This window comes from Halichoerus grypus, chromosome 2 (assembly GCF_964656455.1).
Source record: "Halichoerus grypus chromosome 2, mHalGry1.hap1.1, whole genome shotgun sequence".
In the NCBI taxonomy this organism is placed as follows: domain Eukaryota; kingdom Metazoa; phylum Chordata; class Mammalia; order Carnivora; family Phocidae; genus Halichoerus; species Halichoerus grypus.
In genome coordinates, this window is record NC_135713.1 from 177,497,693 (window position 1) to 177,518,687 (window position 20,995).

General features: G+C 39.9%; 1 pseudogene; it reads left to right on the forward strand.

Annotated features, from left to right (window-relative positions):
• The first annotated feature begins 10,824 nt into the window (after positions 1-10,824).
• LOC118544139 (large ribosomal subunit protein eL43 pseudogene) lies at positions 10,825-11,165 on the forward strand (annotated as a pseudogene).
• The last annotated feature ends 9,830 nt before the right edge of the window (positions 11,166-20,995 follow it).

A 20,995-nucleotide genomic window follows, 5' to 3' on the forward strand; every position in this document is an offset into this window, starting at 1 on the left:
GAAGTTTGGGGACGAGGAAAGAGAAAAAGAACTTTTATTTCAACCTCTACCATAGGCCAGACACAGTGCCAGATGGCTTTTTTTTTTTTTAAGTAAACTCTACCCCCAAATTGGGGCTTGAACTCATGACCCTGAGATCAAGAGTCACATGCTCTACTGACTGAGCCAGCCAGGTGCCCCGTAGATGGCATTTTTTTAAATAGCAATTTTAATAACATATGATTCACATGCCATACAATTCACCCATTTAAAATATACAATTCAGGGGTGCCTAGCTGGCTAAGTCAGAAGAGCGTGTGACTCTTGATCTCAGGGTTGTGAGTGCAAGCCCCATGTTGGGTGTGGAGATTACTAAAAAAATAAACTTAAAAAATAAAATAAAATAATAAAATATACAATTCAGTGGTTTTTAGTATATTCAGGATTGTGCAACCATCACCACTGTCTAATTCCAGAATATGTTCATCACCCTAAAAAGAAATCCCATACCCATAGGCAATCACCTCCCCACCATCATTTTCTCCCAACCCCCACCCTAGGCAACCACTAACCTACTTTGTGTCATTTGTCTATTCTAGACAGCTCATAGAAGTGAAATTATAAAATAAGTGGTCTTTTATGACTGACTTTTTTCACTTAGCATAATGTTTTCAAGTTTCATCCATGCTGTAGCACGTTGCACTACTTCATTTCTTTTGATTGCCGGGTGATATTCCATTGTCTGGATATACATTTTGTTTGTCAATTCACCAGTTGATGGACATTTGGATTATTCCACCTTTTGGCTATTATGAGTAATGTGCTGCTATGAACATTCATGTACAGGTTTTTGTGTGGTCATATGTCTTCCTATGTCCTAGAGTATATACATAGACAGGAATGGAAGTGCTGGGTCCTATGGTAACCTACGTCTAACCATATGGTGAAGTGCCAGACTGTTTTCCAAAGCAGCTGCACCATTCTACATTCCTACCAGCAGTATAGGAGGGTTCTAATTCTCCACATCCTTGCCAACACTTGCTGTTATCTGACCTTTTTATTATATCCATCCTAGAGGTGTGGAGTGGTATCTCATTGTGGTTTTTTTTTTAAGATGTATTTATTTATTTTAGAGAGAGAGTGCGTGTGTGTGTGTGAGAGAGCAGGGGGAGAGGCAGAGGGAGAGAGAGAATCCCAAGCAGGCTCCCCACTGAGTGTGGAGCCTGACTAGGGGCTTGATCCCAGGACCTCAAGATCACAATCTGAGCTGAAAACAAGAGTCAGACACTCAACCAACTGAGCCACCCAGGTGCCTCTCTCATTGTGGTTTTAATTTGCTTTCCCTGATGCTAATAATGTTGAGCATCTTTTTTAATGTGCTTATTGGTTATTTATGTATCTTCTTTGGAGAAATGTCTATTTGCATCCTTTGTCCATTTAAAAATTAGGTTATTTGTCATTTTATTACTGAGTTGTAAGAGTTCTTTATATATTCTAGATACATTTTCCTTTATCAGAGATAAGATTTGCAAACATTTTCTCCCATTCTGTAGAGTTTTGTCACCTTCCTGATGTTGTCCTTGGAAGCAAATGTTTTGACTTTCAATGAAGTCCAATTTAGTTAATTTTTTTCTTTTGTCCTTTGTGCTTTTGATGTCATATCTAAGAAATCATTGCCCAACGAACCCAAAGTCATGAAGATGATTATTTGCTTCTCTGGGCATGCTGTTGATGTATGGTAACTTTGGATAAATTATAAAATAGACACATATTTAATTAATAAATTACATCTTTATTCTGTAAAATTAATTTTTCTTGTCTTTATTTCAGCGAAATCACGAGTTATGCTGTTATAATCCTATTTTTCACGTAATTTGCATTCTACTGATAGTAATGGTCTAAAGCAAGGGTCAGCAAATTAGGCCCATTGGGAAAATGCAGCCCACCACATGTTTTGTAAGTAAATACTTACTGCCACTTGATCATACTCACTCATTTCCTTATTGTCTATGGCAGCTTTCCCCCACAACACCACAGTTGGATAGTTGCGACAGGGATCACAGGCCCCTACCCCTAACATATTTACTATCTGGCTTTTTACGGAAAGGGCCTGCCAACCTCCAATTTAAAACATTAAGGTGCTTCTGGGTGGCTCAGTTGGTTGAGCGGCCAACTCTTGATTTCAGCTCAGGTCATGATCTCAGGGATCTGGGATCAAGCCCCTATTTGGGCTCCATGCTCAGCGGGGAGTCGGCTTGAGGATTCTCTCTCCCTCTCCCTCTGCCCCTCCCCTCACTCACACGCTCACTTGCATGCTTGCTCTCTCTCTCTCTCTCAAATAAATCGTAAAAAAAAATTAAAAAATAGAATGTCATTTTATTCAAAATATATACAATTTATTTTATTTATTTTTTTAATACACTTTTTTTTTTTAAAGATTTTATTTATTTATTTGACAGAGACAGAGATAGCGAGAGCAGGAACACAAGCAGCGGGAGTGGGAGAGGGAGAGCAGGCTTCCCGCCGAGGAGGGAGCCCGATGTGGGACTCGATCCCAGGACCCTGGGATCATGACCTGAGCCGAAGGCAGACGCTTAACGACTGAGCCACCCAGGCGCCCCAAAATATATACAATTTAAATGCATTTCATCAAAAATGTTAAAGTAAACATCAAATATTTAAAATGTAAAGTTATATTCATGTCTTCAGGTTTCCTCTAAAAATTAAAATTATCTATTAAAAGTAAAAGAAAATTCAAATTATAAGCAAATACCAATATTTCAATTAAAATATTCTAAATAAAATGGATGTTTTAACTTAAATTGGGGGAAATTTTTAATTAAATCTTAATATCTTTATAAAAATAAAACTATTCTTGGGGCACTTGGGTGGCTCAGTCATTAAGTGTCTGCCTTCGGCTCAGGTCTTGATCCCAGGGTCCTGGAGTCGAGCCCTACATCAGGCTCCCTGCTCGGCGGGAAACCTGCTTCTCCTTCTCCCACTCCCCCTGCTTGTGTTCCTATCTCTCTCTCTGTCAGATAAATAAATAAAATCTTTAAAAAAATAATAAAAATAAAAATAAAACTGTTCTCAATTCTAGCACTCAATGTCCGTCTAGTGACTCATGTAAATTATCTGTATCATGCTGCGCACATCATATTATCTACATATATGCACACAGAAGAGTAACAGGACTTGTTTAGTATTGCAACACATTTCTCAGTCCCTCTGTGTAACTTTTGCAAATACTGCCCTAATTAGTGTGAACCACAAATGGAACATAAAGAGAAGCAAGAAAAATGGATGCTTGGCACTACTGGGAAATACTACATTATGTAAGAATCTATTGCATTTATGCTGAGGGAAGGGATTTAACAAGTTAGTCTTTTCTCATTCCTAAACCATCTGCCACTCAAATCCATAGCATTCTGTCCCCAACACAGACAGTAGCATAACCCATTCTGTTTCAGACACTGGGCATGAGCTCTAGGGCCTGAAGAGCATTCCTCAAGAGAGTAGATGTTTAGGAGAAATCGTGCTGGTTCCGCACTGAGCATAGAATCCAGAATGATAGAGGCACCTGTGGGGGTGGGGCGGGTTCTGTTTTTTGTGTTTTCCTCTTCTACATGTAGCAAGTACTATCATTTATGTGAAAAAAAAAAGTTACCACGTTCAGAGGCCTATTTATGCCTAAGATTGCCATTTTTTCGTAGGAGGAAAAAGGATTTTTTTAATATTTGGTAAGATATACTAACAAAATTAAGACACCTGTGTTGTTTTTTTTTTAATAATTTATTTTTTTTAAGTAACCTCTACCATGGGCTCGAACCCACAACTCCGAGATCAAGAGTCACATCTCTACTGACTGAGCCAGCCAGGTGCCTGTGTTTTTAAAATAAATGTGTATTTGTGCTATGTGCTGAAACTTGAGCAGGAGCCTCTCTTGCCTGCATCTGCAGGTGGTATTTCTGGAGCTGTAAGAAGAGACTGGCATGAAAACCTGGAGTTTAGGTAGAATCATCGTGGAATTAGTAACTAAGAACCAGGGTCTCAGTACAGAATATCTTACTGTAATTCAAATCTAGAACTATATTGCAGTCCTGAGTCTTTAAATAAGTCTAATTGGTTGGCTTCTCTTAGGTAAGAGTTTTTACCATCTGATAAAGGTATAGATGATGTAGATGTTTGAAATGTTTTAGAGGGGCGCCTGGGTGGCTCAGTCGTTAAGCGTCTGCCTTTCGGCTCAGGTCATGATCCCAGGGTCCTGGGATTGAGCCTCGCATCGGGCTCCCTGCTCCGCGGGAAGCCTGCTTCTCCTTCTTAAACTCCCCCTGCTTGTGTTCCCTCTCTCACTGTCTCTCTCTTTAAAAAAAATAAATAAAATCTTTAAAAAAAAGTTTTAGAAAAGCCAACACATTAGAGAATTTAACCTATCAAATGTGTGGTTTTAATTTGAAATGTTTATTGTCATTAGGCATGATATTTTAAAATTTTTATCCAAGTACTCCATGCTTTGCAATGTAAACTATACTCTTCAAGAACATAGTTTTAAAAATAAAATAATTGACTTGAGACAACAAAAAACAATAGCTCCAGGTCAATTCCAGTAGTAAGCACTTTCCATTCTTTTAGCTCTTCTTGTAATAACCTCCACACTTCTGTGATATACTGTTCTTTTGATTTATCAATTGCAGATGGTATCCAGTGACTTCTAATGATATATGAAAGTATTTAACTTTCTTACACCCCCATCCAACTTCCAAATATAGTTCTATCACAATTTTTTCTTGGACCCACGTTTCACATTTTAGTTACCATGACTATGTAAATATTGTTCAAGGCTGATCCAACAGCATACTATGATTTTACTTCAGCTCTTGTAAACCTATCTAGTTTTCCTTGAATTAATAATTAACTCAGTTTTAAAATAAACATTTCTATTTTGGAACAGCTTTAGACTTACAGAACTACTGCAAAGATACAACAGAGAGATCCCATAAAGCCTCCACCTAGTTTCCCTTATGATTACACTGGGGTATAGTTGTCACAATTAGTGAATCAATAATGATGCATTATTAACTGAAGTCAATATTTTATTCAGATTTCCTCAGTTTTTCCCTAACGTTTTGTTTTGTTTTGTTTTGTTTCTGTTCCAGGATCTTGTCTCCTTGGACTCCTTCTGGTTCTTAGAGTTTTCCAGACCCTCCTTGTTTTTATGACTTTGACAGTTTTGAGGAATGCTAGTCAGGTATTTTGTAGAATGACTGTCAATTAGGATTTGTCTTATGTTTTTATCATGGTTAGACTGGGGTAATTTATTGGGAGGAAGACCATTCTCATCAGATCATAACAAGAGTACCTATTATTGATATGACTTATCACTGTTGGCATTAACCTTGATCTTCTGGCTTAAGGGAGTGTTAACTGCCCCCCCCCCCCCCGCCATGCCCCATATCTATACTATACTCCTTGGAAGGAAGTCACTATGTTCAGCCCACACTTAATGAATGGGGAGTTAGCTCTACATAAATTATTTGGAATTCTTCTATATGGGAGATTTGTCTCTTCTCCCCATTTATTCAATCATTTATTTATACAGTATGAACTCATGGATATCTATTTTTTATACGTTGGGTTATCATCCAATACAACATTTTTTTCATTATTTTTAAATTGTTCCAGCTTGGCCACTGGGAGTTCTGTCGGGTGGCTCCTGTATCCTTTTCACATATCTCCATCACTGTGGTAGGATTTTTAAATTTAATTTTTAAAATATTTATTTATTTGAGAGAGCAGGGGCACAGAGGGAGAGGGAGAGAGAATCTCAAGCAGGCTTCCCACTGAGCACGGAGTCCGACCTAGGGCTCAACCCCACAACCCTAAGATCATGACGTGAGCTGAAATCAAGAGTCAGATGCCAAAATGACTGAGCCACCAAGGAGCCCCCCATTTTTTTTTAAGCATTCTCTTACTTTCTGGTACTACAAAATGCTTCAGACTCATATTGTATTTTTCCTGCTCCAGTTTTAGAATCAGTCATTTCTCCAAGGAACACTGGTTCTTTCTGTTAGAGAATGGTATTAGAAGCCAAGATCTGGGTGCTAGTGTGCTCATTGCTACTAGGGTGTCTTGCTTCTAGGCCCTCCCAGCTGACAGAGATAGGAGATGTACACAGTGTACTAATCCATGTATACCCACATATTTATAATGTAGCTGAGTCTCTCCATATAAACATGAGTTCATACCATCTCCAATTCTATTCCAGTTACTACATGGATCATCCTTGCATCTTCCCCTTCCTTATCTATAAGCTCCCATTCCAACGAGAACATGGCTCACATACTTACTGGTTCAATTCCAATATACACACAGTTTTTTCAGAATTATTAACCCAGGAAGCAACTAGTTTTTTATCAGTCTGTATAAAGTGTTTATGTATAGTTCCTTTTGCCTTCAGTTTTACAGACTACACTCATTTCCAAAGTTACTTAGGTCAGACCTTTATTCTCCCACTCCCTCCAGAGAGGTTGCTTCATATATTTGCAATATATTTAGATTCGTTTGTCACACTATGCATTTTATACTGGGTTCCCTCAACCTCCTAGATTATATTTAAAATTTGCATGCATTAAACTATACTCTTTGTGCTCTAAAGTTCTATGGGTTTTTGAAAAAGTTTTATAGGTTTTAATGGCTTATATTCACCATTAGAGTATCACACAGAATAGTTTCACCACCCTAAGAAACCCATGTGTTTCACTCCCCTCCTCCTGAACCCCTGACAATCACTGATCTGTTTTGTTTATCATTTCCATAGTTTTGTCTTTTTCAAAAAGTCATATAATTGGAATCATACACTATGTGGTTTTTTCAGACTGGTTTCTTTCCCTTATCAGTATGCATTTAAGATTCATCCATGTCTTCACATAGCTCATTTAATTGCTGAGTAATATCCCATTGTATGGATACAACAACCTCATTTTTCATGCACTTTCTTTGAACTTAACCGTTAAATTTTGCAGTACTTCTCAATACCAAAATGTTTCAATACAAGTTTTACATGGTCATTTTTGTCAGATGATCTATCTGTTACTTTTTTCCCCTGCTAGAGACACCACACCTGCAGTTTTTTAGTGTCCTGCTCCAATCTAGACAAGCTGTCCTCAAAAGGAGCTGCAGAATTGTCCTCCTGGGTTTGCTCTCTGATATCATGCTGGAAATTCCTTTGTCTCTCTCTACGTAAACTTTTTGTTCTCTGCATCCAATGTCTTCTTTTTTTTTTGGTTTACTTCTTTCCTTTAGTGGAACATATCCTTCAGCACCTTCCTGAGAAATAATGACTGGAAGATACATCACTGAAAATTCTGGCTTCACTCATGATTGAGAGTTTGGATATGTATAGAATTGAACATGGAAAATACATTTTTACTCAGAAATGTCAGGGAATTGTTCCATTCTTGTTATTGTTGTTTTAGTGTCCTGCTTAGTATTTTTAGTATTGTTGTTTATTGTTCCAGTGTTGTTATTGAGAAATCAAATGATATTTTGATTCAGGGCTGAGAGGGAGGGTGTGGTAGGTGATCTATTTTGTTTTCATTAAAAGATTTTAGGATATTTTACCTATGGTTTTCTAAAATTTCACAATGATATAATTTGGTAAGTTTCATTTTTGTTCATGGTGCTGGGCATTTAGTGATCTCTATCCATTTGAAGACTCATATCTTTTTGTTCTGGAAAATATTTTTGTACTATCTCTTTGATAATATTCTTCCCTACCATTCTGCCTTTCTTCTGGAACACTCATTAGGAGTTTTTGACCTTCTTGAATTCTCTAATTTTCTTATCTTTTCTCTCCTTATTGTCATCTATTTGTTTTTCTAGTTTCTGAGAAGTCTCCTTGGTTTTATCTTTCAATTCTTTTGTTTCATTTCTTGAATTCTTACTATCAAACTTTAGAGTTTCAAGAGTGTTCCTTTCTTACTCCATATTGTTTTATATATACACTGTGCACACGTCAGCTCTCCTTTTTTCCTATTTACTTCTTTCAGTCTCCCTCTTTTTTTTTTTTTTAAGATTTTATTTATTTATTTGACAGAGAGAGACACAGCGAGAGAAGGAACACAAGCTGGGGGAGTGGGAGAGGGAGAAGCAGGCTCCCCACTGAGCAGGGAGCCCCATGTGGGGCTCGACCCTGGGATCATGACCTGAGCCGAAGGCAGACGCTTAACAACTGAGCCACCCAGGCGCTCCAGTCTCCCTCTTTCTTTCTTTTTTCTTTTTTAAGATTTTATTTATTTATTTGACAGAGAGAGACACAGCGAGAGAAGGAACTCAAGCAGGGAGAGTGGGAGAGGGAGAAGCAGGCTTCCCACCAAGCAGGGAGCCCGATGGAGGGCTCGATCCCAGGACCCTGGGATCATGACCTGAGCCAAAGGTAGACGCTTAACGACTGAGCCACCCAGGCGCCCCAGTCTCCCTCTTTCTTATTGGACATTTTCCTTAAACATCTGGCAGTCCTTGACCGGCCATTCATATTTATGAGTAGGTACTAAAAAGTTGATTGGCAGCAGCCTATAGAAGGGCAGGACTTGACTGTAGGGAGAACTGGCTACAATTCTTTTGCTTTTTGTCAAATCAAAATTTTCCAGAGCTTCTATCTTCTGTGTCAGCCTCCACCACTCAGGTACCTGGTACCCTGTTTCAGAGTCTTTCATAGTTGTGTGAAGGAATTCAGCTTGTTTCGGGTGCCCTTCTGGGACTCTGCCCGTCTGCCAAGTCATTCATTGACTTCTCACTTCCACTTTCTCTCTTCTACTTTTCCCACTTTCTACTTCCCTGTATATGCCTCAGATGTCTCCTAAGGTTCATCAAAGATTGATTTTGTATCTGGTCTTTGTTGTGTTTTTTGAGATGACAATGGGACAGAAATGTCTATACACTGCCATCTGAAAACCAGAAGTCTTCTAGAACCATGCTTGTTTGGAAAGGTTTGATGAATATTTGTGATTTGAATCTGAAAAGTTGAAGAGAATTTGGTTAATTTTCTAAATAGAATTTTATAATTATTGGGTTGGTAAGTAGCGTTACATCAGGAAATTTTGCTTCGTATTAAATTTTCATGATGGCCATAAGTGCCATATATGGGTACCATTCCCAACACACTTATACAGCGAGGGTTCAGGGTATAAATGAACTTATACCAATTAAATGTACTGATGCCCTAATACAACAAACTATAAAACTTTCTGCTATAGACAACCACTCCTAAACATCTATTATCAGCAGCAAAATAGCTACATAGTAATGTCCACAATGAATGTCTCTGACCAGTTGCCAATGGAAATGATCCAGTTCTTCTTTCCCATTTCAATAATACTTGCTGTGCATGCTCAGTTGCTTATGATTGGCATACTGGAAATTAAGCTGAAGGAGATGGAAGATTAGGATAATCAAAATCAGGACATCAAAATGACAGTACCAAATGTCAATACATTGAATACCCAATCATCAGTGTGTTATTTACTGAGCAACCTCTGTGCCTGTGCTACCGGCTGAAAAAAAAAAAGGCATGACACCTTTTCTCCTGGAGGTTTCCATTCACTTAGAAGAACCACAACATACACATGAGCCACAGTGATCAAATAAGACAGAAGACAGAAGTGTGGCAAAGTGCACCTTCTTGACACTTTGCAGTGCGTAATGCTGGTAAAATTTGGGGTTGCCAGTATCCAGTCTCTAGCTTTTTTTTTTTTTTAAGATCTTATTTATTTATTTGACAGAGAGATAGAGAGAGAGCACAAGTAGGCAGAGAGGCAGGCAGAGGGAGAGGGAGAAGCAGACTCTCCACTGAGCAGGGAGCCCGACGCGGGGCTCGATCCCAGGACCCTGGGATCATGACCTGAGCCGAAGGCAGCCGCTTAACCGACCAAGCCACCCAGGTGCCCCGAGTCTCTAGCTTCTTGAGTGTTGAGAAACAATTGCAGCAGTGGCAACCCAATACCACAATTCAGTGACAAGGCAATTGTGGTGGTGGCTACTATGACTTCCCAGTCCCAGTTCAGTGACCCCTGAATGGCATCTTAGGCAGTATGCTGGAATTTTTTTGTCTCAGTAGTTCAGGTTCTGGCCTCCTCATCTCCACTTTCCTGATTGTGGCAGAGGAAGCAACATTCCTGATAGATCAGTTCTGCAATGTTCTGGAAGTCACACCAAGAGTTATGCCTTGAGTTCACACCTCCATTGCTTCCAACAACTGTTAAAGTATCTAATCTCCTATATTTAACCCCCCTTTCTGCTTAAGACATCTAGAGTATGTCAGTTTCCTACATTGAACCCTGACTAATATAGGACTAAAGTTAGGAATTTGAAGGGTTTGCGAGAACCAATTATATTAAATGTGTAATTACTTTAAATGTTTAGTGGAACTTGAACTACTTACTTAATATGCCAAATGTTGAGGATTTAATCTTTTAAATGTAAGTATTAATTGAACATTAATCATAGAATAAGTAAAAGTAATGGATCTTATCTTTATACAATATATGATAGGATTAATAACTACCAAGATGTTTAGTTTAAGTTGATCTTAAAGACTTAAGAAAAACTAGATTTTAAAACTTAAGAATTTCAATATATTGAATATCAATTAAAACATAAGTAAGTATAAATAGTAAACCCCTCCAACAGAACTCTCCCCCTAGACATTAAAAAAATACAACTGGAATTTAGCACTATCTCTCCAGTCCCTCAGACAGAATCTAATATTGGAGAATACTCAATGAAATTTGTTGAGTGGATAAATGAGCAACAATACCATGAGAAAGATTTATCATCATAATTTTAATGATGAAGAAAGTGAAGTTCAACTGCGTCTCTTCCTCTCTGGGCTCAGACCTAGTTTGCGGGGACACGGTTAAACACACCAAGAAGGTTGGAATTGTTGGTAAATACGGGACCTGTTCCGGTGCCTCCCTCAGAAAAATGGTGAAGAAGACTGAAATAAGCCAGCATGCCAAGTACACTTGCTCCTTCTGTGGCAAAACCAAGATGAAAAGATGAGCTATGGGGATCTGGCATTGGGATGCCTGCATGAAAATGTAGCTCGTGGTGCCTGGACCCACAACACCACTTCTGCCCTTACAGCAAAGTCGGCCATCAGAAGACTAATGGAGTTGAAAGACCAGTAGAAGCTCCACCATTTGAAACACTGCTAGCCTATAGTAAATGGGTTGTCACGTAACAACAACAAAACAGAAAGAAAGTGAAGTTCAAAACAACTTACCACTAGATCAGTGGCCTTTAAAATTGGGTGTATGCACCCAGGGAGTATGTGATAAAATACCGTATGTTTTTGTTTGTTGGTTGGTTGGTTTTTTGAGAGAGAGAGTGGGTGGGGAGGGGCAGAGGGAAAGAGAGAGAGAGAGAGAATCTTAAGCAGGCTCCACGCTCAGCGGGGAGCCCAACGTGGGGCTTAATCCCACAACCCTGAGATCACGACTTGAGCCGAAATCAAGAGTCAGACACTTAACAGACACTGAGCCACCCAGTCACCCCTAAAATACCATGCTTTTTAATCAAATATCTTATTATGTACACAATATAATAGTGTACAAGTCATGTACATAATATACAAAAATGTACATACATGAGAGGCTGGTGCTCAAAAATGTTTTAACGATGGTATGAGTGGTCAGGAAACTTTGTAGTTTACTGTGGTAGACCAAAGGCAAACTGTCCTCGGTGGGTGTCATGTTTCCTTATGTTTGTACCCCTGAAGTCCAGCCTACAGCCTGGCATAGCAAGAGTGTTCGATAAATGTTCAGAATGAGAATGAATAGACCAACAGATGAATCGATGAATACAAGGACATTCATTTAGATGTCCCGGATAATATAACAAGCATGTGAAGGTGTCAGGATTCAAATTCAGATCTGCTTACTTCCAAAGTCTGTACTGTTATAATAACAATAGGTTGTTGAACAGCACATGAGACAGATCAGCAATGAGGAACCTGAGATGTTTTTCCAACTAGTTTTTTAAACATACACACACACAGAGATAAGCCCTGAGCAACAGAGAAAAGCATTACATTAATCAGGAGGTTTTTATCATCCTGTCAGCCTTTCCACAAGGGAGACATTCTTCAGAAACATAGAAAGGCAAAAGAGCTACATCACATTTCCTCCAATTATATATTTGGGTAGCACTAGAGGATGCGTCCTGCATCCTCCTAGAGGCCAGGGACACTTTTCTTTCTCTATGTGATCCGTGGAGGGAATTTCTCAACTTCTTTTTTTTTTTTTTTTTTCAGCATAGGCCACATCTCCCCCATGAAAATGAACAGAAACACTTGAGAACTTCAACCTACTTTCTACTAAGCTATAACCCCACAATATCAAGTTAGTCACAAGACAAAGTTGAGTTTCATTTATTCCTCCCTCCAAAGAATAGTAAAGTGGACCCACATCTGAAGCACAGATGTTGATAATCCAAGGGCACAGGTGTTCAGAGCCTAAGAAGCAGTGTGAAATTACTGAGAACTTCTGTGTGCAGGGCACTCTACTACTAGTTGATTTCTACATGTTATCGCATTTAATCTTTACAACAACCCTAAAAGTACCATTCTTATCCCCATTTTATAGATGAAGAAAGAGAGGCTTAAGCAAGTTAAGGAACTTGCGCAAAATCACACAGCTGGTAAGTGGTCAAGGGGATTTAAACAAAAGCCCATCACACCAGACCAGAGATCTGGATTCCAGAATCAGATATGGAGAGGAGTGTCTCACCCCACCCGTGGTTGCCATTAGATAACAGGTAAGAAGTAAACCTTTTGTGAAGCCACTGAAATTTGTGGGTTTGTTTTATTATTGTAGGCTTACCTAACAGAAGTTGGTTGATATAGGGAGTTTTTTACTGTTTATAGCGGTGTAAACTTTGGAAACCACTTCAATAACTTGGGACAATGCAAATCATGCTTAGTGAGAGCCTCTATTGCTTTATCCCCAACCAAGTACTTCCTCTGATTTAGGACAAAGGCTCAAAAATGATAGGCGCTCTGCAGGCAGGACTGAATCTGTGGGGGTGTGGCTTTGGCATTCAGATAGTTGAATACAAATTGCTGTATCAACATCTAGAGAGAGGGGGGCGCCTCGGTGGCTCAGTCAGTTAAGCGGCTGCCTTCAGCTCAGGTCATGATCCCAGCGTCGGGCTCCAGCCCCGCATCGGGCTCCAGCTCCGCATCGGGCTCCCTGCTCAGCGGGGAGCCTGCTTCTCCCTCTCCCTCTGCCTGCCGCTCCCCCTGCTTGTGTTCTCTCTCTCTCTGTCAAATAAATAAATAAATAAATCTTTTAAAAAAGAAAAACATCTAGAAAGAGATTTTCTTAAGGGGCCATCAGAGTATTTGAAGAGTACATTGTCAGATGGAATTGTAACTACAGCCACAAATATCTATATGTGTACTTGCAAACTAAGAGTTTATAAGAAACTTTCTGGAACTGTGACTTGAATCATTATTAAAAGACATGCCTATAATTTTTTTTAATCTGTATTTAGTTGAACCTAAAAAAAAAAAATGTTAGAGTGATAAGCAGTTATTGTATCCATAAAGGTAAAAGATCTGAATAATCCTTTAGACTGTTTCTTTTGTGTTAAGAAGCCTACCTAATGGGGCTTTCTAGTTGCACAAATTTAAAGCAACACCCACTTGCTCATTTTGAGAAAAACTGTAAAGAAAGCTTTTTTTTAAATGCAGATATTTTAGACTGAGAAGCTGAATATATTACTTGGGCATATAAATTGTGCTTGATGAATACATGCCATACCACTGTAAAAAAAATTTTTTTTAAGATTTTATTTATTTGAGAGAGAGAAAGGGAGAGGCAGCACGAGCAGGGGGGATGGGCAGGGAGGAGGGGCAGGGGGAGGGACAAAGGGAGAAATGATTCCCTGATTCCCCAAAGAGCAGAGAGCCTGAAGCGAGGCTCATGCAAGGTTCATGCTACGCTCTGATCCCAGGCCCCTGGGATCATGACTTGAGCCAAAGGCAGATGCATAACCAACTGAGCCACCCAGGCCCCCCAGCACTGTAAAATTATTAAGGGGACTTAGGAATGTACAGATAGAAATATTTCTTATCTCATTACTGATGTAGATATGTGTTTGTGGGGATGAGTATGTTATTTAAGAGGTGGCTTGCACTGTATCAGAAACTGAGATCCAAAGACCACATAAAGGATATCCAGACTTGTTTTTCATCTCTTACTAGAGGAACTGGAACTGGAAAAGGAAAAATGTACTGGACTAGGCTGGCTGGCAAGGTTCATCCTTGACTATGTACTGAGAATGTCCTACATGTGGTGCTAATTGTGAACAATCCAGACTTCAGAAAATATATCCATGTTGGCTCATTAAGACCTGATGAAATTGTTCTGGTGGAGGTGGAGGGAGAGGTTATATTCCTGCAGAAAAGATTGGAAGTTCCTCTAAAGGCAAACATTCTCACTCTCAATCATCTTATATAAAGACAGATCCCAAGATGGGAAATGGAGACGTTGAGGCAAAGGAAAGAAATTTTTCTCCCCTGGAGGCTGGATTCCACAAAGAGTAGAAAATAACTTGGAAGGAATTACAGCTGGTGAGGCAGAGTGGCTCCTGGCCACATGGAAGCAGGTGCAAGCCAGACAAGGAAGAGCCCCGGGGGCATGGGTCTAGATGGTCAACTACACAGCCATCACCTCTGGGGCCAGCATGGTGGGGCCAGCACCAGCCTGAAAGCTGGTGGGATCCAGAACTGTAGAATATAATCTGCAAATTTTGCAAATTTCATCAGCAAATTCCACAGTGAATGGACAGTAATAGATATTTGCTTAGAACAAAACCTGTTATGAACTCTGCATGACACATTACTTCAATGCAAGAACAGTCACACAAACCTGCACTCTTGACTGGCAATTCTGAGTCAACTAGACTACAAAAGAATGCAACCCAACGGAGCAGAGCTGAGGAACACCTCCCCTTCAAAGCTGTTCCCACTGGCAGGGCAGTTGGTTTCCACCAGTCTTTGGTACCCTATCACTAAATTGTAGTAATGGCTGATGAAGCATGTGTAAAAAAAGGTATTAATTTTAAAAAGTGTATTACTTATGGTGACAAATATTAACAATGTAGAATATTACCTGTGACAAAAAACACCTCGTGGGGGGGAGGGGAATGGGAGAGAGGGAGAGAGAGAGGCCATGACAACTGAATTTTTGAATTCAGTTTAAGTAAAACTCACAAAAGCCCGTCATTTTCCTCTTGGTCAGAGACTGGTAAACTTCTTCCGTAAAGAGCCAGATAGTAAATACTTTAGGCTTGTGGGCCATGTAGTCTATGTTGCAATGACTCCACTCTGCAAGTAAATCTAGAAAAGTAATTCTGGGGCGCCTGGGTGGCTCAGGCATTGGGCGTCTGCCTTCGGCTCGGGTCGTGGTCCCGGGTCCTGGGATCGAGCCCCGCATCGGGCTCCCTGCTCAGCGGGAAGCCTGCTTCTCCCTCTCCCACTCCCCCTGCTTGTGTTCCCTCTCTCGCTGTGTCTCTCTATGTCAAATAAATAAATAAAATCTTAAAAAAAGAAAAAGAAAAAGAAAATTCTGAGAGTTTTCAGCTAATCTGGGATACCTTTTAAAGCAATAGAGAAAAAAATAGTGATGCTTTCAAAACCTCAAATAAAAAATTTTATTGAAATCATTTCTAACATACTTGGTAGCATTATTAACCTCTAATCCTAGTATTACTACTAATAAACCTAGCTAACACTTATATAGGATTCATGCTATAAGATTTGTCAAAAATGGTTAGCATTTTTGGCAAATAAAACATATCTGCCACGTTTTTTATAAAATTCCTTAAAGAGCCATTTACTCCAATTGGGAAATGTACAACATGATTTGCAGTTTTAATTTTTTTTTAGAGATTTTATTTATTTTTTGACAGAGAGACAGCGAGAGAGGGAACACAAGCAGGGGGAGTGGGAGAGGGAGAAGCAGGCTTCCCGTTGAGCAGGGAGCCCGATGCAGGGCTCAATCCCACGACCCTGGGATCACGACCTGAGCCAAAGGCAGACGCTTAATGACTGAGCCACCCAGGTACCCCTGCAGTTTTAATTTTTAAGGGGAAGAACTAAGCAGAAAGAGGGAGTCATAATATTAATAGGAAGAGGAAGACATGGTGAAAATACATCTCTTTGTAACAGATCATTTTAAGAGCTGGTTTCTGGCAAAATTATATCCTATTGTTATTAATGATGGGAAGGATTAGTCAAAAACAAAACAAGAGGAGTCAAAGAATAAGGGAAGCCAGTCCTCAAATAAGATTACCAAGACTATATTATTAGAGGACTTATTTGGGCCTGTGAAGTGGCCATCATTTTAATACTGTGAAATGAAAACAATCCTTGTACCCATTGTGTCTATCCACTGGCAGCAACATGACGAGGTTTCCATAGAAACAACATTCTGCTCATCTAACGGCCCACCTCTTTCAAAAAGCAGTCAGTAAATTGTCAATAATATTCATTTTAACAGAGATTTTACTGGTAATGAAGGAGTTACAGCAGAAATCTGTCCTCCATATAGTTTACTAGAGATGAGACGAATAGAAATGAAATAAGAAGATATAAACTGTTTCTTCCTTTTTCAGAGACTATTTAGCACGAAAACAAGCAGAACAAGGGAACAGAGTCATGCAAATCAACTGTTCCTGGAGGGAACTCCTGCACACAGTAGAATCAAGTACTCCTAATCTTTGTGTCTCTTCACCCAGTAAAAATAAGTTATCCTCAAGGAAGACAGTAGGGATTGAATTACACATTTATATGGAAAACAATTTCCAGATTTGGAAAGCCGTATTTCAGTGCAAATTAATCTATAATATTCCCTATCCCCAATAATGCCTTTAGAGAAATGGTACCGGAGAGTGATTTTGCTGATTTTATAAATAATTTTCCCCAGTCATTTTGAAAAATAATTTTATTGAGTTATAATTTACATATGATACAGTTCACTCGCTTTGTGTACAATTCAATGATTTTTAGTATATTTACAGAGTTCCATAACTATCGCCACAGGTTTAGAGAATTTAAGTGTTCAGCAAATAACTGAAAAACTGGGTTGTGAGACTTCAACCCTTTTTTTTTCCTCAAGTAAATATTTCCAGGGTAAAATATAGTGCTGACACTAGTATATACTTACTAGATTGAATCGAAAGCATTTATAATTTTTTGAGGAAGTAACTTTTTATAAACAGCAACAACAGTGTTGAAAATAAGGCAACTTTTGAGGATTAAGCTAGTAAAATGTATACTTCATAAATTATCTGGCTGTGGGAACAATCCCTAAAACTGCCAGTGAATGTGTAACTGAAGAGTTGACCGATACTCTGAACCCCTACTTAAGATGAGAATGTAATCTCAGGAGGCAAACTGGAAGGGGCTGTAAACCAGTTAGCAGATGCCTAGTATGCTGTTTATGTGAAGATCAGCCTACAGAAAGAGAATTGCTAGGGCTCACTGGGTTGAGCGTCTGACTCTTGATCTCATCTCAGGTCTTGATCTCAAGGTCCTGAGTTCAGGCCCTGTGCTGGGCTCCTTGCTGGATGTTGAGCCTACTTAAAAAAAAAAGAAAGAATTGCCAATCTTTACCCAGCATCATTATCCAGGGAACAGACACACAAAATCCAGGAGGTTATGAATTTTCCTGTCTTCGAAGAGGTATACTCTGAGGCAGGGTGGGGGTCATTTTTTCAGGTCTCACCACTGTCTGAATGAGATCTCTCAAAACAATTTGCCTCATTTTGCTTGGATTCCTCCTTTACTAAGCAACTGCCCGATTTGTTTTCCAGACCTACTAAAACAGTTATGCTGGCATTGTACAACCTGAGCATCCTGGTTACCAAAAATGAATCTGATCCCCCCACCCCCCACCCCCCAATAAATGAACAAATGGTTTGGTTTACTTGCTTTCTTGTTTTTTACTCCTGTGGACTAAAATATGTTAATCAACTCTAGGATAATGATATTAAGATCACACCCTCAGGGCATCTGGGTGGGTAAGTCTGGTTAAGCTTCTGACTCTTGGTTTCAGCTCAGGTCATGACCTCAGGGTCCAGAGATCAAGCCCTGTGGTGAGCTCCGTGCTCAGCGGGGAGTCTGCTTGAGAATCTCTCTCTCCTCCCTCTGCCCCTCACCCCTACACTCGCGGTCTTCTCTCTCAAATAAATAAAACTTAAAACAAAAAATCACAACCTTAACTGTAATAATCACCAAACTAATGTCATCCTGGGAGACCTTGATAAACAGCCATTCAGACTTTTCCTGCTACAGCCTGACCTCATCATGGACCCCAGAATCTATAATGTGGTTACATTCAAATACAATCAGTCAATAGAGGAACAAGAATGTCGTATTCACTCCATATTAAATTCTACTTGTATTCCTCTGAACTGAACATCAGAATGCAGTGATTGCATGAAATTGGACAAGAATAAATCAAAGCAAAATCACAAATTTCTTATTTTTCCGGAACAAAAATGTCTTGAAATTAAAAGCACCTATGTTTAAATCACTTCAGTTATCATTAGCTTAACATTAATCAACAGAAGATGAGCCTAAATAATTCTTAAGTGGATGGATAAAATAAAAGAAAGTGTGCTCACTGAACAACGGTCAAATGAAAGAATACATGATATGCATGCAATTTAAAAAAAAACTACTTTTCTGCTGCTAACTGAATAGGACAGTGAGAAAAACTGAATAAATTTGTTGAAATAGTGTCTTTTTTGGTCAGCTTCCCATTTTAAAAATCATCAGCTTCTTTTTATTAAAAGCTCAGTTTCAAAAATATCATTGAAGGATAATCAATGAAGGATGGTCTAAAAGATAGACAATCTGTCCTCGCCTCTAAAATTTTCAGAGGTTCTCTTCCCTTTGGGAATCTACAGACCCACCCCTTTAAGAATCTGATTAAAATTTCAAATTCTCTTTGCAGAAAAAGTACATGCACATATATGCATAATTTTGGAAACCATCACAGAGAGTTCAAGGACTACCAAAGATCCTCTATGAATCTGTTCAGGATCAAACTGAATTTGTATTGTGGGATCATTCAGAGACATTTGTAAAATGCACTCAATCAACTTTTAGAACTAAGAAAACATGGCCTTCTCCTAAACAACCTATTTATTTTTTAATCTCAAAGGCACTTAGGATTTTTTTTTTTTTTAATTTTTATTTATTTATTTGAGAGGAGAGCAAGAGAGCAGGAGAGGGGTGAGGGGAGAGGGAGAGGAAGAAGCGGACTCCCTGCTGAGCAGGTGTGGAGGGGCTCGATACCAGGACCTGAGATCATGACCTGAGCCAAAGGCAGACGCTCAACCAACTGAGCCACCCAGGCGCCCGGGCACTTAGGATTTTGAATATACTTGTGTTCCCTTCTTTACTATGACTTCTGGGATGACTGGAGTCAAATTTGCAGTCCATCTTTAGTAACTGGTCAGGCAATTACTGCAGGCATTTTGTATAGTAATCTTACCCATGACTTCATCTTAATTCCTCTCCCCTTATTTTCCCATTTCCCCTGAGTTCTTAGTCCACTTTTAATGTTTTAGGGTATCTCTGCCTCACATCCTTGGGGACTGTTGCAAACAAATACATACATAATACGAAAAAAAATCCTCCTTAAACTCAGGGTACAGATGTTTTAGCATATTTATGATTGCAGGGTTTTCTTAAAATTGAATGCATTACTAATATTTTTTATTATTTTTTAAAGATTTTATTTATTTGAGAGAGATAGAGAGCACAAGTAGGCAGAGTAGCACGCAGAGGGAGAGGGAGAAGCAAGCTCTCCGCGGAGCAGGGAGCCCGACGCCGGGCTTGATCCCAGAACCCTGGGATCGTGACCTGAGCCCAAGGCAGCCGCTTGACTGAGCCACCCACACGCCCCTCATTACTAGTATTTTAAAATCCCAACATTTCACATAGAAATCCAGATTTCAGATGTCTCTGGAAAAAATGTAACAAGTTCTTATCTCCCTGGGCCAGCATGCAAGTGGGATCCGTCCTGAGCAGCAACTGTGGTCTCCTGGGGTCACAGTTCTCACACATCCCCTTTGCTCGTCTATTATTACCTGAGAGGCCCGGGAATGAGTTCAGAAAGAGGAACAAACTTCAGGATTCTGCAAACACACACACACACTTTTTCTTGATCTTTGAATCACTGGACCTCTCCTCTGCGCTAGGCCTAGTGGTAGGCGATTAAAGGGAAGCTGAGGTCTGAGTCCTGGCTGACTCATCAGGGCTGGAACCACCGCCATTAGATCAAGCCACAAGCTCAACTGAGCTATACAAAGTTAAGTTTTGAACCGACGATGGGACGGTACTTGGTGTAGAGTATTAACTAAAGAATCTAAGCTGGGTTGCTCTAAATTAGACACTTGTTTAAGCAAACCACGGCCTGTGCAGAGGAGAAAGGGCAGGAAGACAAAGTCACGCCTTAGCTCTGGATTGAATCATAAGCAGCGGAGCTCCCAAACCAGCCGCACTCTCCGAGGATGTTCGCGTTTCCGGAGCAACCGCCGGGTCCCTCCCCCCTTAGCTCCGCCCCCAGCAGTCTTTCCCGCCAAAGGCCGTTAAGCCGCAGAGCATTGTGGGACAAGGCTCAAGGCTAGGTTTCACCCAATGCTTTCAAGGCGCGGATTTGTTTTAAAACAGACTCATTCCTGGAAAAATCGACTATCTCTTAAGACTCGTCAGGGATTTGTAACCCCTTTAACGAAGAACCTGTGTTTAATTTTTACCAAACGGCTGGTCACTTCACTTGCAAACCACTCCGCAAATTGGGAACGCGAGGAACTTTTTTCTCCCTTCTCGCGGAGGGTCACGTCGCGCATGCGTGAGCGTACCTTTTGCAGCACCCGTTACGCTCTTGCGCGTGCGTACTGAGATCGAATAGCTGCTTCCTCCCGCTTCTCTTCCTCCCTC